We start from the raw sequence: 16685 nt of genomic DNA on the forward strand, positions 1-16685 counted from the left end.
TCAGTTGTTCCGAATTTGGGGGATTTAGGCAGGAGATCTTGAACTCCATTAGGGGAATCAAGGTTTCCTTCCAAATCGTAAAGAAAGGAGACTGTCGCGTTTTGCCGGAAACTCTTAAAGATCGTGAACTTCTTCTCAGACATCTTGAAGAGAAGAAGCACACATTTTTTTACTTATGACGACAAAACTGAACGTTTGTTCAAAGTTGTCTTGAAAGGTCTCTCAAGTGACTATAAGTCACCTTAAGAGATCAAAAATGGAATAAATGATTTACTTGGATTTTCCCCAGTCCAAGTAATCATTATGAAAAAGAGAACCCAATCTGGCATTGTTCGGAAAGGGCTTTCTCAAGAATATTATTTCGTTCACTTTAACAAAAAAGAACTAAATAATATTAAACCTTTAGAAAAAGCAAAACTTATGTTCGATGTCCGTGCGACATGGGAACATTTCCAGAAACCTGGAGGAAATTACCAGAACCCCACTCAGTGCCGCCGGTGCCAAAAGTGGGGTCATGGTACAAAAAATTGTCGCATGGATGCTAAATGCATGATTTGCGGAGGTTCTTCTCACGCTAAGGACGTCTGACCTGTGAAAGAAGATACCAGAAAGTTTGAATGCGCCAATTTCAAGGGCCCTCATAAAGCTAACTATTGGGAATGCCCTTCACGCAAAAGGGTCATTGAGGCTCGTGCCAGGCAGATGAAAGATAATATCCGTTTCGATAACGGTCGTTTCCGCAATTTGCCTGGTAGAGTATCGAACAATGCTCATTTTTCAGTTAACGATCGCTTGATCATGAATCATACCCATCAGGAAGATCTTAATCATGCTCATTCACAAACTAATTTTAATCCGTCGGGTAGCCGTTCGAATCTTTCAATTTCGAATGTATCTACCCACGGTAAATCCATTGCCGATATCGTAGCAGGAAATTTGAACTCCTCCCCTGTTCGATTCATGGGTACCCATTCTACTTGTTTCAAATCAAATGGAACAAACCCTACCGCCACAGGTAATTCCGCTTCTTCGTCTACCGGAAATTCCAATGGGAAATCACATGACATGTCTGCCTCTGATTTTAATTTTCTAACTGAACAATTGAATCTAATGATTGATGCAATGTTCAAAGCCACCACTATGACTGAAGCAGTCCAAGTAGGTGTAAAATTTACAAATCAAATTGTTATTGGATTACGTTTTTCTAATGGATCCAAATAATAATTTAAATATTTTAAATTGGAATGCTCGTTCTCTGAATGGTAAAGAGAACGAGCTTTTTAATTTTCTTACGGTTAATAACGTGCATATAGCAGTTATTACCGAAACGTATTTAAAACCTGGATCCAAACTCAAAAGAAATCCTAACTTTTTTGTTTATCGTAATGATCGACTTGATGGGGCATGTGGGGGAGTTGCAATCATCATTCATAGGCGTATAAAACATCAACTGTTTTCATCATTTGAAACTAAAGTTTTTGAAACTTTAGGTGTTTCTGTTGAAACACAGTTTGGTAAATATACTTTCATAGCTGCCTATGTGCCTTTTCAATGCTCTGGACAGCAAGTTAATTTGCTCCAAACTGACTTGCGAAAATTGAATCGCAATGCCAAACATCGGTCATGGAATAATTCTCAAAGTAATTCCAACGGCAGAATTTTATTTGATGAGTGCTCTTCAGGATATTTCTCAATTCAATACCCTAATAGCCCTTCATGTTTTTCCTCTTCTAGAAATCCATCTACGATTGATTTGGTCTTAACCGACTCTAGTCATCTTTGTAGCCAACTGATTACTCATGCTGATTTTGATTCTGATCATGTCCCTGTTACATTTCAAATATCCCAAGAAGCGATTCTAAATCCTATCAGCTCCACTATCAATTATTTACGAGCCGACTGGAATATATATAAAACGTATGTTGACTCTAATCTTGATGTTAACATTTCTTTAGAAACTAAACTTGATATTGACAATGCTCTTGAATCTTTAACAAATTCCATTGTTAAAGCCAGGAGCATTGCAATTCCAAAGTGTGAAGTCAAATTTGAATTATGATTATAGACGATGATCTTAAACTCTTGATCCGTCTTAAAAACGTGAGGAGAAGGAAATTTCAACGCACTCGCGATCCTGCTTTGAAAATTATATGGCAGGATTTGCAGAAAGAAATCAAAAAACGTTTTGCTCAGTTGAGAAACAAAAATTTTGAAAATGTAATTTCTCAATTGGACCCTGGCTCTAAGCCCTTTTGGGAATTATCTAAAATCTTGAAAAAACCTCTGAAGCCAATACCGGCATTGAAAGAGGAAAACTAATTATTACTAACTAATTGCGAAAAGGCTCAAAAACTTGCTATGCAGTTTGAAAGTGCGCACAATTTTAATTTAGGACTTACTAGTCCAATTGAAAATGAAGTTACTCAGGAGTTCGAAAATATTCTCAATCAAGAGAACGTTTTCGAAAATGCCTGGGAGACTGATTTGGAAGAAGTGAGAACTATTATTAAAAAATTCAAAAATATGAAAGCTCCTGGCGATGATGGAATTTTCTACATCCTCATCAAGAAACTTCCAGAAAGTAGCTTATCATTTCTAGTTGATATATTCAACAAATGTTTTCAATTAGAATATTTTCCTGACAAATGGAAAAATGCTAAGGTTGTTCCAATTTTTAAACCAGACAAAAATCCTGCAGAAGCTTCTAGCTATCGTCCAATCAGTTTGCTTTCCTCCATCAGTAAACTTTTTGAAAAGGTTATTTTGAACAGAATGATGGCTCACATCAACGAAAATTCAATTTTTGCCAATGAACAGTTCGGATTCCGCCATGGACATTCGACCACTCATCAACTTTTACGTGTAACAAATTTGATCCGTTCCAACAAATCGGAAGGCTATGCTACTGGTCTTGCTCTTCTAGACATTGAAAAAGCCTTCGACAGTGTTTGGAATGAAGGTTTGATCGTAAAATTAAAAAAAAAAATAATTTTCCAACATACATTGTTAGAATAATTCAAAGTTATCTGTCAAATCGTACACTCTGGGTTAATTATCAGAACTCCAGATCTGAAAGACTTCCTGTAAGAGCTGGTGTTCCCCAAGGCAGCATTTTGGGACCAATATTATACAATATTTTCACATCTGACTTACCTGAGTTACCTCAGGGATGTCAAAAATCCTTGTTTGCGGATGACACAGGCCTCTCCGCCAAAGGTCGAAGCCTGCGTGTCATCTGTAGTCGATTGCAAAAAAGTTTGGATATTTTTTCTTCATACTTGCAAAAATGGAAGATTTCTCCTAATGCTTCCAAAACTCAACTAATAATATTCCCACATAAACTAAAAGCTCTTTATTTGAAACCTTCAAGTAGACATGTTGTCACGATGAGAGGGTTTCCAATAAATTGGTCAGATGAAGTTAAGTATCTAGGGCTCATGCTAGATAAGAATTTAACTTTCAAAAATCACATTGAGGGCATTCAAGCCAAATCTAACATATATGTAAAATGTCTCTATCCACTTATTAATAGAAAATCAAAACTTTGTCTTAAGGACAAGTTTTTGATATTCAAACAAATTTTCAGGCCAGCCATGTTGTACGCTATACCAATATGGACTAGCTGTTGTAATACCAGGAAGAAAGCTCTGCAGAGAATTCAAAATGAAATTTTGAAAATGATTCTGAGGCTTCCTCCCTGAGTGAGTTAGTTGAAACATTGGAACAAATGTCAAATAAAATAATTAATAATTTCAGGCAAAAATCGTTACAATCTTCTATTGCCACGATTAATGCGTTATATGTTTAGGTTAAGTTAGGTTAAGTATATTCAAAACGTTTTTTTTTTCTCATATAAGCAGGTGAAATCAACTCACCTGTAAAAAATCTGAACTGCTACGGCAAATGAAGTGTAATATGTTGTTAACAATATGTTAATATAATCTTAGATTTGTTTTACCAAATTAGGATGATAGTGTTGTCTAATAACACAGAACACCTAGATATAAGAAATAATGAATGTAATGTTTGGAATGATACTAATAAAAAATAAACGAATAATCTGGAGTAGCTTCTTAAATTAATTGTGTCAAGAAATGAATTCATTCCTGAACTGAATCTGAACAAATTGCATGGGCGAAAATACAAGTCTATATTTTCACTGGAATTCCAACCAAAACATTTTTAAAGTTTTAGAAGACCTTTAAGAATTTCTTCTAAATTTTATCTTAAAATTCAGTATCGGATTCGTTCAAAGATTTTGGAATGAATAATTTCAAGAATTAAGAAATGTGCCAGCTAAAAATCCTGCTAAAAATATTTGATGGTTTTTTTTCATTCACTCAAATAAATCTAGCAATGAATCAGGAAATCATTGATAATTCTATGCAAGTAGAAAAAAAGTCATTGATAATTTAATGCAAATAGAATTGTTATAATACATGGTTTATTAAATCCGCAAACAATTATCCATCTCTAAAATTTAAAATATTCCTCTTTATTTCACAATTTCGCAAAAAAATAGTCAAGCATCATTTTTTGCGTGCATCTTTTCGCACTTCTAAACTTTTATAAAAATACTTAATAAAGTGAAGGACATAAATTCGTTATAGGGTATATTTTCAAACATTGCATATGCTCAAAACATTCTTCTTCTCTCTGGCATTACGTCCCCACTGGGACAGAGCCTGCTTCTCAGCTTAGTGTTCTTATGAGCACTTCCACAGTTATTAACTGAGAGCTTACTGTGCCAATGACCATTTTTGCAAGTGTATATCGTGTGGCAGGTACGAAGATACTCTATGCTCTGGGAAGTCGAGAGATTTTCCAACCAGAAAAGATCCTCGACCGGTGGGATTCGAACCCACGACCCTCAGCTTGCTCTTGCTGAATAGCTGCGCGTTTACCGCTACGGCTATCTGGGCCCCACATGGGCTCAAAACATGTAAATTGCAGTAAATAATTTATAATATTACTTAAAACGTATCAAAAAATTTCACTCGAATTTGGTATTTTAAGGATCTTTCCGGAATCCGGAACAAATGCAGCATATTTCTAGCTTATTTTGAGACGAGGGATTATTTTTTATATTACATATATCTTTTTCCTATTGATGCTGCTTTATGCCTATTGTAATTTGGTGACCCCATTTCTAAGAACGAGTCATTTAAAGTCTTGTTCTATACGAATAAAGTTGATCACTTTTTAAATATATTGTCCATTACTATAAGCAACTTATTCTCACACCCGTTTCGATCTTTTGTTTGTAGTTTTGATGCCACTTATTTGTCATATATGGTCACTATTTTGATCATTTTAGTCAATAACGTCACTATTGTTTTGTTGCCTGATTGCTACCAGCCCTGCGATAAGAAGACTGCCGGAGATAAGAAGGAAATGAACGTTCAAAGAAAGAAGCGCGCAAGAAGTAACGAAAAGCCGTTAAAGATGGTTCCAGTGCAGCCAAAGAGAAAAAGGTTCATAAGAAGTAATAACTAAGTACACCCGATTCTGTTTTTGCACGGATGTTTTTACACGGCCGTGCAAAAAAAGTTTCCATACATTTTTTTTCCGTCAAAACCTTATTTTTGCATGAAACGTCGCGAAATGGTGTTACTTGGTTACACGGTACGCATCCCCCGTGCAAAAACAGAATCGGGTGTACTTCTTTGTAATTTAATTGGTAATCACAAAAATACAGAGTACCGTGGTGAATCAAAATCCGGACAGCACCAATATCCGGACACTGATGAAATTCATTGAATAAAAGGAAAATATTGTATAATTATTTAGAATTTTGTTCATAACTTCTACATCCAATAGTTTTGAACATTTTATCAGGGATCGCTTACAGCAGCCGGTTGTGATTACCGCATCGCTTTGTAGCTGGTGGAGTTTTTTCCCCACTTAATAGTTTAATTAGTGGGTTTTTATATTCCGAAACATCCCACCGAGGACAAAACGATATTTGTGATCGCCGTGAAGGAAGGAGACACTTGTAACAAGGGTTACAGGTGTACTTTTCAACGTAGCATCATCATCATCAAAATCAATCATCGCCAATTCTGAGCCAAACCAACCACAGTACAGCGAGACCGAAGGTGGCGGTGGCGGCGGCGGCGGCAACGGGTGCGACGAACAGTAGCAACAACAGCAGCCAGAGCATCCAAGCACGCCAGTAGTTTCGTTAAGTATGAGCCTCTGTACGTGCCATAAATTCTTTTGTTCTCATGACTTTCACTGTGCGCCGTGTGTTGGTGCTGTCTCGCTCTCTCTCACGGGCAACTTGAAAACAGGGCGCACAGTAAAAGTCAAACGTTTTATAGCATGCATAGGCTTATATTCGATTCGCTCTATTGTTTCCCCCATTCCTCGTGTATCACGTGGTTGTTGTTTTTCTGCCTAAATTCCCAGTGGTTCTCAAACTACGGTTTACGGACCAAGGTCATCAACTTTTTTTTTCGCTTTTTTTTTTCGGTTTATATTTTTTTGGTTTATTTTTTTTCGGTTTATTTTTTTGTATATATATTTTTTATTTTTATTTATTTTTTGGTTATTATTATTTATTTTGAATTCAATAATCCCCATATTCCTTTTGCATCTCCGAACAAACATTGTTAAGTTCAAGGTTGTTTTTCGCATCGCCTTTGTCTCTCTCCCGGTGTTGTGATTGTTTCGACCAAATAGGGGAGGTGTGCACAAAATAGTCCACTAATCAATTAAGTTTTTTTTTCTCACATATTTTTTCTGTTTTTTTTTTAACGTTATTTTTGTTTTGTAATTGTTTTTGTTTATTTGGTTGCGGTTGATTTTTATCCCGCATGGACGAATCGGATGGAGGCGATACGCCTCCTAAAGATCTCGTTGCTCGAACGCGGTTTTATCAACCATCTTCGGCTGGGCCTTGGGTTGTCTATTTCCGGCGCAAAAATAAGATTTTGAATGTGCTCTCGATCTCTAGAGAGCTGACGCGTAAATATCCTGGGACCGTTATTCACCAAGTGAAGCAATCCAAGCTGCGTGTAACTGCACCTAGTTACAAAGCAGCGAATGAGATTGCTCAGCATGAAGCTTTTACTGTGGAATATTATGTGTATATTTTGGCCAGAGAGGTTGAGGTGGAAGGGAAAATCATCGACGCGAGTCTGACATGCGAAGACATTAAGACTGGCAAAGGCGTTTTTGAGAACCGGTCCATTCCTGATGTGGCTATACTGGATTGTAAACAATTACAATCAGTTTCCATGGAAGGAAATAAGAAAGTGTTTTCGCCGTCAGCCTCGTTTCGTGTAACTTTTCCTGGTTCCGTTCTCCCAAAATTTGTTTGCATTGATAGTGTTTTTTACCCAGTGCGCCTTTACGTGCCGAAGGTATTCAATTGTACCAACTGCAAACAGCTTGGTCATAGTGCTAGCTTTTGCGACAACAAGCCCCGTTGTGGCAAATGCAACCAAGCTCATTTGGAAGATGATTGCACACAGGAAGCTGAAAAATGCAGCTACTGTCGTGAGGATCTTCATGACTTGCAGAAGTGCCCGGCATACAAAAGGCGCATTCGAAATGAGAGTCGCTCCATTGTGAAGCGCTCCAAGAAGACATATGCGGAAATGGTAAAATCTTTAAAAACGTCCGCAGAAGAGTCTTCATCAGCCATCCCAGTTGGTAACTCTTTTCAAGAGTTGTCTTCCGATGAAGCGAACGACGACGAAACCGATGGGGGAGATTCTTCGGAGGTACACGCACCCGGAAAAAGGAAGTCTCCATCTTCTCCAGGACTGCGCCGTAAGGTAATGAAATCTTCCCTCAAAGGTTTGCCTAATCCCAAAGGAAGTGGGGCAAATTTGAAAATACCGAAGAACCAGGTCTTTGATGCTTCCGTCCCGTGTTGCAGCAAAGATCTGCCGCCCCTGCCTCCACCGACTAAATACACTTCGAAAAGAAGCTCTAGACAAGATAGCAAGAAAAAAGCTACTGAAGTCCCTCGCTCTTCTTCGAAAACCCCCCGGGCTAAGCGAGGACTGATAACTTTTACGGCCCTTGTGGATCGCATATGTAATGCTCTCGGAGTTTCAGACTCATTCAGAGGCATACTCGACCTTTTTCTCCCCGCAATAGAAGAATATCTCAGGGAATTGACTATCTCGTGGCCCCTCCTTGCTTCGATCATATCTTTCGATGGATAATTCATCAAGTGAGGTACAAGATATGATCACTGTGCTACAGTGGAACTGTCATAGTCTAAAACCTAAATTAGACACATTTAAGTTTTTGCTTCACAATTCCGATTGTGATATATTTGCACTTTGTGAAACATGGCTTTCTTCCGAAGATAATCTCAACTTCTACGATTTTAACATTATACGCCAGGATCGAGATGATAATTACGGGAGTGTGCTTTTAGGGATCAAAAAGTGCCACTCATTCTACAGAATCCCCATCCCGACTCATCCAGGCATAGAAATCGTTGCTTGCCAAATAAGCGTAAAGGGTAAAGACCTTTGCGTAGCTTCTGTTTATATTCCTCCAAGAGTTTCAATAAACCGACGTCATCTCTGGAATGCAGTCTCCATGCTCTCATCTCCAGTTTTAATACTGGGTGATATGAACTCACATGGTACTGGATGGGGCGAATCTTATGACGATTATAGAGCGGCTATTTTCTATGACTTATGCGACGATTTCAACTTGAACATTTTGAACACAGGTGAAGTGACACGTATTTCATCCGACGGCAAAGAAAGTCGCATTGACCTATCTTTGGGTTCAAGTTCACTATCATTCGATTGCATGTGGAAGGTGATTGATGATCCCCATGGTAGTGATCACTTGCCCATAATAACCTCTATCAGAAATAATTTTGAAAGGTCAGAACAGTCAATTCAGGTTCCTTTTGACCTCACTAGGAATATCGATTGGCAAAAATTTGCATCAGCGGTAACTTTGGGTATCGAATCATTCAACACTCTCCCACCGTTGGATGAGTATCGATTCCTAACAGAATTGATTTATAAAAGTGCATTAGAATCCCAAAAACAACGAGTTCCAAGTGCATCCTTCAAAAGACGACCAGCCACACCTGGTTGGGATGATGAATGCACTCAGTTGTATCGAGAAAAATCTAATGCCTTTAAAGCTTTTCGTAGATATGGTACCTCAGAACTTTATTTAGAGTACTCGAAGCTCGAAAAAAGACTGAAGAATCTTATTAAAGCGAAGAAGCGTAGCTATTGGCGACGTTTCATCGATGGCCTCTCACGAGAAACTTCAATGACGATGCTTTGGAGAGTGGCTCGCAACATGCGAAACCGCTCATCCTCAAATGAGAGTGACGAATACTCCAATCGTTGGATATTCAACTTCGCAAAAAAGGTCTGTCCAGACTCAGTTCCAGCTCATCCGCCTTTTTGGGAAACTCCAAGAGACGATTCTCTGGACAGACCATTCACTATGCTGGAATTTTCTATGGCCCTTCTTTCATCAAACAACTCCTCTCCGGGACGCGATATGATTAAGTTCAATCTTCTTAAAAATCTCCCTGATATCGCTAAAAGACGGTTGCTTGACCTGTTCAACTCATTCATGGAACACAACATTGTTCCACCTGAATGGGGACAGGTCAAATTAATAGCTATTCAAAAGCCTGGGAAACCAGCGTCCGATCACAACTCATACCGCCCGATTGCTATGTTATCATGTTTAAGGAAATTGTTAGAAAAAATGATCCTTTCGCGACTTGACCACTGGGTCGAATCAAACAATATGCTTTCCAGTACTCAATTTGGCTTTCGCAAGGGCAAAGGAACAAATGATTGCCTAGCGTTGCTTTCATCAGATATTCAACTAGCCTTTGCTGACAAGGAGCAATTGGCTTCGGTTTTCTTGGATATTAAGGGCGCTTTTGATTCAGTTTCCATAGAAATATTGTCAGAAAACTTGCACAATAGTGGACTTCCTGGAACATTGAATAATTTCTTGTACAATCTGTTGTCAGAAAAACACATGAGCTTCACTCTCGGTCAACTGACAACTTCCAGAATTAGCTATATGGGCCTTCCCCAAGGCTCATGTCTAAGTCCCTTGCTTTATAATTTTTATGTTAAAGATATTGACAACTGTTTGGAAGAACCATGCACGCTTAGACAACTTGCAGATGATGCTGTGGTCTCTATGAAGGGCCCACGAGCCGACATCTTGCAAAGACCATTGCAAAATTCCCTTGATAATCTATCAATTTGGGCTAGAAATTTAGGGATCGAGTTTGCGCCGCAAAAAACTCAACTGGTTGTATTTTCTAGGAAGCGGAATCCAGCCCAACTAAAGCTTAAGCTTTTGGGAACAGACATCGACCAGTCTTTGACTACAAAATACCTTGGAGTCTGGTTTGATACAAAAGGCACTTGGCGAACCCATATTGGGTATGTAACGGAAAAATGCCAACAAAGGATCAATTTTCTACGAATAATTACCGGAACATGGTGGGGTGCTCACCCGGATGACCTCATAAAACTCTATAAAACAACCATTCTCTCTGTTCTAGAGTATGGCTCTTTCTGTTTTCTCTCAGCAGCAAACTGCCACCTGATTAAATTGGAACGAGTTCAATATCGTTGTTTGCGTATCGCCTTAGGGTGTATGCACTCGACACATAATGCGAGCTTAGAGGTTCTGGCAGGGGTTTTACCACTACAGAACCGATTCTGGGAGCTCTCGCTAAGAATACTTATTAAGTGTGGAGTGAGCAACACACTCGTCATCGAAAACTTCGAAGAATTGCTTAAACTGAATACTCAGTCGAAATTCATGAGAGTTTATCTCTACTATATGTCGTCTGACATTAGCCTTCCGTGTTATAACCCTCCACGTGTACGCTTCACCAATGACAGTTCCTCTGTTGAATACGATCTGACCATGAAACAAGCTATTCATGGAATTCCAGATCAACTTCGATGTATAACTATCCCACGTATTTTTAATGCAAAGTACCAGAATGTCGATTCCTACAGGAGATATTTCACTGACGGGTCCCGTATCAATGGATCCACTGGCTTCGGTGTCTTCAATGAAAACTCTTCCGCCTTCCGAAAACTTCAGGAACCTTGCACGGTTTATGTTGCTGAGCTGGCAGCAATCAACTTCGCTTTGGGGATGATCTCAAACATGCCCGCAGACCACTTCTTCATCTTCTCGGATAGTCTCAGTTCTATTGAGGCACTCCGATCGATGAAACCTGTTAAGCATGCATCTTACTTTCTTACAAAAATAAGAGAGCTGATGTGTGCACTGGTCGAAAGATCATATAAGATTACCTTTGTATGGGTCCCCTCACATTGCCTAATTTATGGCAATGAGAAGGCGGACTCTCTCGCAAAGGTGGGCGCTGAGGAAGGTGAGATTTATGATAGACGAATTTCACACGATGAATTTTTTCATTTAGTACGTCAAAGTTCTCTTCACGGTTGGCAAAGCGATTGGCTAAATGGCCAACTGGGACGGTGGTTACATTCCATAATTCCTAGAGTTTCCTTGCGAGCCTGGTGGAAAGGTTTGGACGTAAGTCGAGATTTCATTCGCGTGATGTCAAGACTTATGTCCAACCATTACTCGCTAGATGCACATCTACACAGAATTAACCTCGCGCTGAGCAATGTTTGTAATAGGTGTGGTTCCGGTTATGATGACATCGATCACGTAGTTTGGCAATGCCCGGATATGGACGCCTCCAGAGCGCAACTTTTGGATACCCTTGTGGCCCGAGGTAGACAACCCTATGTTTCAGTTGAGATGTGTTGGGCACCCGCGATTTCATTTATATGGTCGCAATTTACAATTTCCTTCGCCTGTCTTGTATAAAAGTTTAATTCTCTTGTGTTCTCTTCTCCAGATTTTTTTTTTTTTGTGTGTTGTCCCTTTTTGTGTTGGATTGAGGATTCTGGCCATCCGGCAGACGAAGACCGGCAAGAATTTGGTACCAACGCCATGATACGTTAATCGAGCTACCACAATATACCTCCCGGATGAGCAGCATAGAACCCTGATCCCAATCCCTACCATGTCCCTCTTTCAAAAATTGTGACCACTAACCTCCAGTTGTCACGAGTACCCTGGCTCCATCCCTTACTAATTTTGGTACTAAAAAGTAAATAAATTGTAAAAAGTACAAAAAATGAGTTTCGGCTCCGTAGAGCGTTAAACGCGATTGAGCCCCAAATAAATGAACTAGATAAAAAAAAAACATTTTATCAGCATATGTAATCTAGTAACCATTGCCTGAAAATCATTGAAAAGTAATAACAATAAGCTGCTTCAGTTAGACGTCATTTTCTTACAGTGCAAGTTGTTTTGGTGATAGTGCCGCCGAGTCTACCACAAGTTTTAGTTTAATATAATGTGTGAAAGTTATCATTTTTGAGAAGCGTTTTCGATAAAAATGTGAATAGAACTGTAGTTCAACAACTGGAAAACACGGCAGTAGCGGTATATGGTGTAAATATGCATTTTAAATGTATCAAACGGTACCGGCTCGGGTAAAAAAAAACAACCAAGCAGTTAATTTGAACAGATATTGCTTAAAATATTGCATATGAGATCAGAAATTTTGCAGTAAAACCTCCATTTTTTTAAATTCTCAATGAGGTCCTAAGTTTTTCAGAAATTTTTCCATTTATCCATTGATTATTTTATCAATTTTCCATGATTTTCTTCAATATTTCTTCTTGGAATCTCTTTTTTTTTCAAGACTATGAATTGAATAGCTTTTTTTTAATAATTTACTAAATTACAGCAATGGCTCTATAGTCCAGAAATAATAATCTTAGAAATTCCTATCAAATTTTCAAATTTTCGCTGGTCGGAATTTCTACTAACTCCATATTCGGGTCGACGACCAGCTAGTGGATTATTTTTGCATATCCACACCAAATCTCTCTGTCAGTTGGGGACTTTCTTGTAAGTTACTGGAGACGTCATTGTCGTAATCTGCTGAGGATGTTAAGCATCCTCAGCCAAATCATCGCAACACGTCTGTTGCTCTCAACATTCACCGATTAACTGACTCCTGTTTTTCACTGTGATCGTTGCATACGCAGACTTGCGATTCGCTCTTTGTGTGTAATCGTATCACTTACGCACACACTCTCTCGTTCTTTTCTTCACCGAACGAGAGACGGCTTCTTCCAACCCAAAGTCTCCAAAGATTCAAATTACTCTCCCACTGAAGCCTCTATTCAACGCATGATGCCAAACCGAACGCAGCTCATAGCGTTATTTTTGAAATGGTCCTATTTTCAAATTATGACTGTCGACATCATTTATATAAGACCGAATTTAAATGTATGTTTCTTATAGCTTCAATATAATAAAACTGTAAATATTATAAACAGCTATGAATCTATTACCACAGTCATGTCGAACATGATGATAGCAGACTGACCCTGGATGTTGTTTCCGTCTCACACCTAACTTTTTCTGGCCGGCTGTGGCCCAGACGTTGAATGAAACGAATTCCGCACAGGTATTAGCTGTGATGGTAAATCCACCAAAATGGCTTTGGTGAGCGAATTTGACGGATAGCGCCGACAATTTTTGTCGCATAGGATTCATCGAATGTAGCGCGGTTTTGCACCATGGCCAGATTCATTTCCCGAGTGCGTGCACGGAAAGAAATAACAATTGTGATTGGAAACAAATCCGTAGGGGAAAATTAACTGATGATCATTGTCGTTCTACTTTTATCAAACGTTGCGTGAAAAAATATTGCACACAATATTATTAATAAAAATAAAATGGTTTTAGAAGTGCGCAGCAATGAAAAATCGGTCTGATTCTGCGCAGTTCATACTTATTTTCCACATGCTCTCTTATAATTGTTTTAAATCCACTTCGATACCGTCGATCCGCCCCCAAACTGGATGGCGTACAAATCACTCAGCTCAACGCAATTTATAATTATGTATTGAGCATTGCTCATTATTCATGTACGTACGTGCATATATAGCTATATGTTAATATATTAGTTGTGGTGCTAGAGGACTTCTTGAAAATCCACTGAGAATCTTTCAGAAATTATTATATGAAGTTATTTCTTTGATCGCTCTGTGATTCTTCCAATAACCTCCTTGGGACTTCCTATTGGATTATAACGGAAACCCATCTTGGGATATTATGGAAATCCTTTCAGGATTCTTCCGTAAAATTTCCCTGGAATTCTGCCGAAAATGATTCAATGATTGCTTTCCAGTGGAATGGAATCTATTTTAAAAATCTAGGTTTCATCTGGGCTCGGGGATTCTCACAAAATTTCTCGGGATTTCTTCTGGAAATCCAACCGAAATTATTATTCAAATTCTGATATTTTCCTCGTAATCCTTCAGTATTTCTTCCGTGAAACTCTTTGAAACTTCTTCGAAAATCCCTCTGGGATTCTTTCAGAAAGATGTCTTAGATCATACCTATTATTCTGGAATACTCTCGGAAAGACGCCTGAGACTATAATAAAAAAATCTATTATTTCACTTCACATTCTTCCGTGCAAACTCTTGGGATTCTTTCGGAAATTCCTCTGGGATTCTTTTGTAAATCTCAATGGAATCCTCTCAGAAATCCCTGTGGAATACTTCCGAAGATCCTTTTAAGAAACTTCCAGATGTCTCTCAGGGATTTCTTTTTAATCTTTATTTATGGAAATAGAATCCGGAAAAAAAATCTAGAGTTATTTTCGGAGTAATTCTCGAAGAATTTCTTGTAGAGTAGTACATTTTTCGATAAAATCCTCTAAAAATATCCAAAAGAATTTCATCAAGATTTTTGGTAAAATCTTCCATAGTATTTCCAAAACAATTTTCAAAAATTAAAAAGAAATCAATTTCCTGGATTCTAAAAGTAATCCTAAGGAGATACACGGAAAATCACATACAGAGTTCTGCAAAAAAAAAAATCCAAAAAGATGTCCAGAAGAATCGCAAAGGAATGGTAAACTTTTTTTTGGATAAATCCCAAAGCGGTATCTGGAAGAAAATTCAGAAATAATCTCAAAATTTTCAGAACTATTCCAGAGAGGATTTGAAGGATTCATGAGTGATTTAAGGAAGAATCCCGGGAGAAGCTTCCAAAGATTTCTAGAGAAATTTCTGGAACAATATTTTTTTATATGATTTATGTATAAAAATACTTTGATTCAAATATATTTCTTGTGTAGCATTAAGTTTCACTGCAGACACAGCTCGTAACATCAATAATAAATTTAATTTATAAATCTTTTAAGCACATCCAAATTAAATAACAGTTCAAGGAGTAAAATACCATTCTCATGAGTTTTCGAGGATCATATGGTCGGTGTTTAGACAGACCAGACTAGATGAATTTTGGAGCTCTATGGATATGTAAAAAACTCCTTCAACTTTTAATCTTCCATGTTATTTTGTTTCACATGTTTGGGGTACATTTTTCTTACTCAAATAAAACAACACTTGGTTCAGTCTGTCTGAACACCGACCATATCTATGTTTGTTATTTGATTTATAAATACTTAAATTGTGCTGTAACAATATTTACAGGTAATTATAATAAATAAGTAGGTATAGAACAATTTCAATTTATCCCCAAAATTGAACGACAACATTAATTAGAATGAGCCTCCACCACATCATCCCTCTCAGAAGAATTTTGATTCTCAATATTTTTTTAAGCGGTGGTTCAGTAATATGCTAAAGTAGTTGCAGTTGTAGTTGCATATGCTTTTTCGTGTTATTAAATAAAAACCAGGATTCATTAAACATTTCAGGACCCTATTATCAACATTAACCCTTTTTATAATATACTTTTTATTGCGATTGGTCCCTCAAAAAAACTATTTCAAGTATTAGCTAATTTCTTGAGAATCAATTCAAAATATTGTAGATTTCAAAACACTTATTAACCAAGCATACAGAACCCGAAATAAATTGACATACGAATTTAAAATATTCCGACAATAGTGATTTTTTTTTAACTTTCTTTCATTCCACAAGACAACATCATGATATTTCTATGGCGATTATTATTCAGTTGTAAGGTGATCAACCAGTCATTTATAGTTGTGTACCTCGCAAGATAGTAAAGCTCTTCACATTTAAAAACGTAGTTCTCATACATACAAACATAAAGATAGGGCTTAAAGACCCTAAATGATTGAAACGCGTGAATCAGATTACGGGTGCTACATACCTAATGGAACTATCGTCTTTCAATTATATTTGGCTGAAGCTACCCACAGGAAATCACTGTAGCCTTTGGTTTAAATGCTCATACAATGTGCTTAGTAGAGTTATAGGTTTTTTCACTTCACTTCATGAATTGATTTTCACTTAGGCAAACCTTGTTCGTATTTCACGAGGCACTCAAGTCAATTTGATGTTGTTGGTTAAATGAAACTCGCTGTCTTTCCCGCACGAACTCTTTTCATGTAGTGACTGTCACAAGCTGGATCTTTATATATTTAGCTGTTCTGTCTGATAAAAAAACACGAAGTTCGATTGAAAGATTTTGTTTTTGCTTTTTTATGGACTTTGATAATACCATGTAAGCGCAAGTCATTATGAGATTATAGATAAACTGGATAAACAGTGGTATACCTTTCTTGAAAACGATAAAAATTGATGCGAACGTAAACGGGAAATTGTATCTTGTTTCATAAAATGGCCTGACTGGTGACC

At 37.8% G+C, this 16685-nt stretch overlaps 1 protein-coding gene across 1 annotated transcript in view; it reads right to left on the reverse strand.

Annotated features, from left to right (window-relative positions):
- The window catches only part of LOC110674132, a 37660-nt gene extending 21201 nt beyond the window's left edge, over positions 1 to 16459 (reverse strand). The window contains exon 1 of the mRNA XM_021837870.1: positions 16198 to 16459. The gene's annotated coding sequence lies outside the window, so the exon portion shown is untranslated. The remainder of the gene's footprint in view (positions 1 to 16197) is intronic.
- Positions 16460 to 16685: the final 226 nt, after the last annotated feature.

This window comes from Aedes aegypti, chromosome 1, assembly GCF_002204515.2.
Source record: "Aedes aegypti strain LVP_AGWG chromosome 1, AaegL5.0 Primary Assembly, whole genome shotgun sequence".
NCBI lineage: Eukaryota > Metazoa > Arthropoda > Insecta > Diptera > Culicidae > Aedes > Aedes aegypti.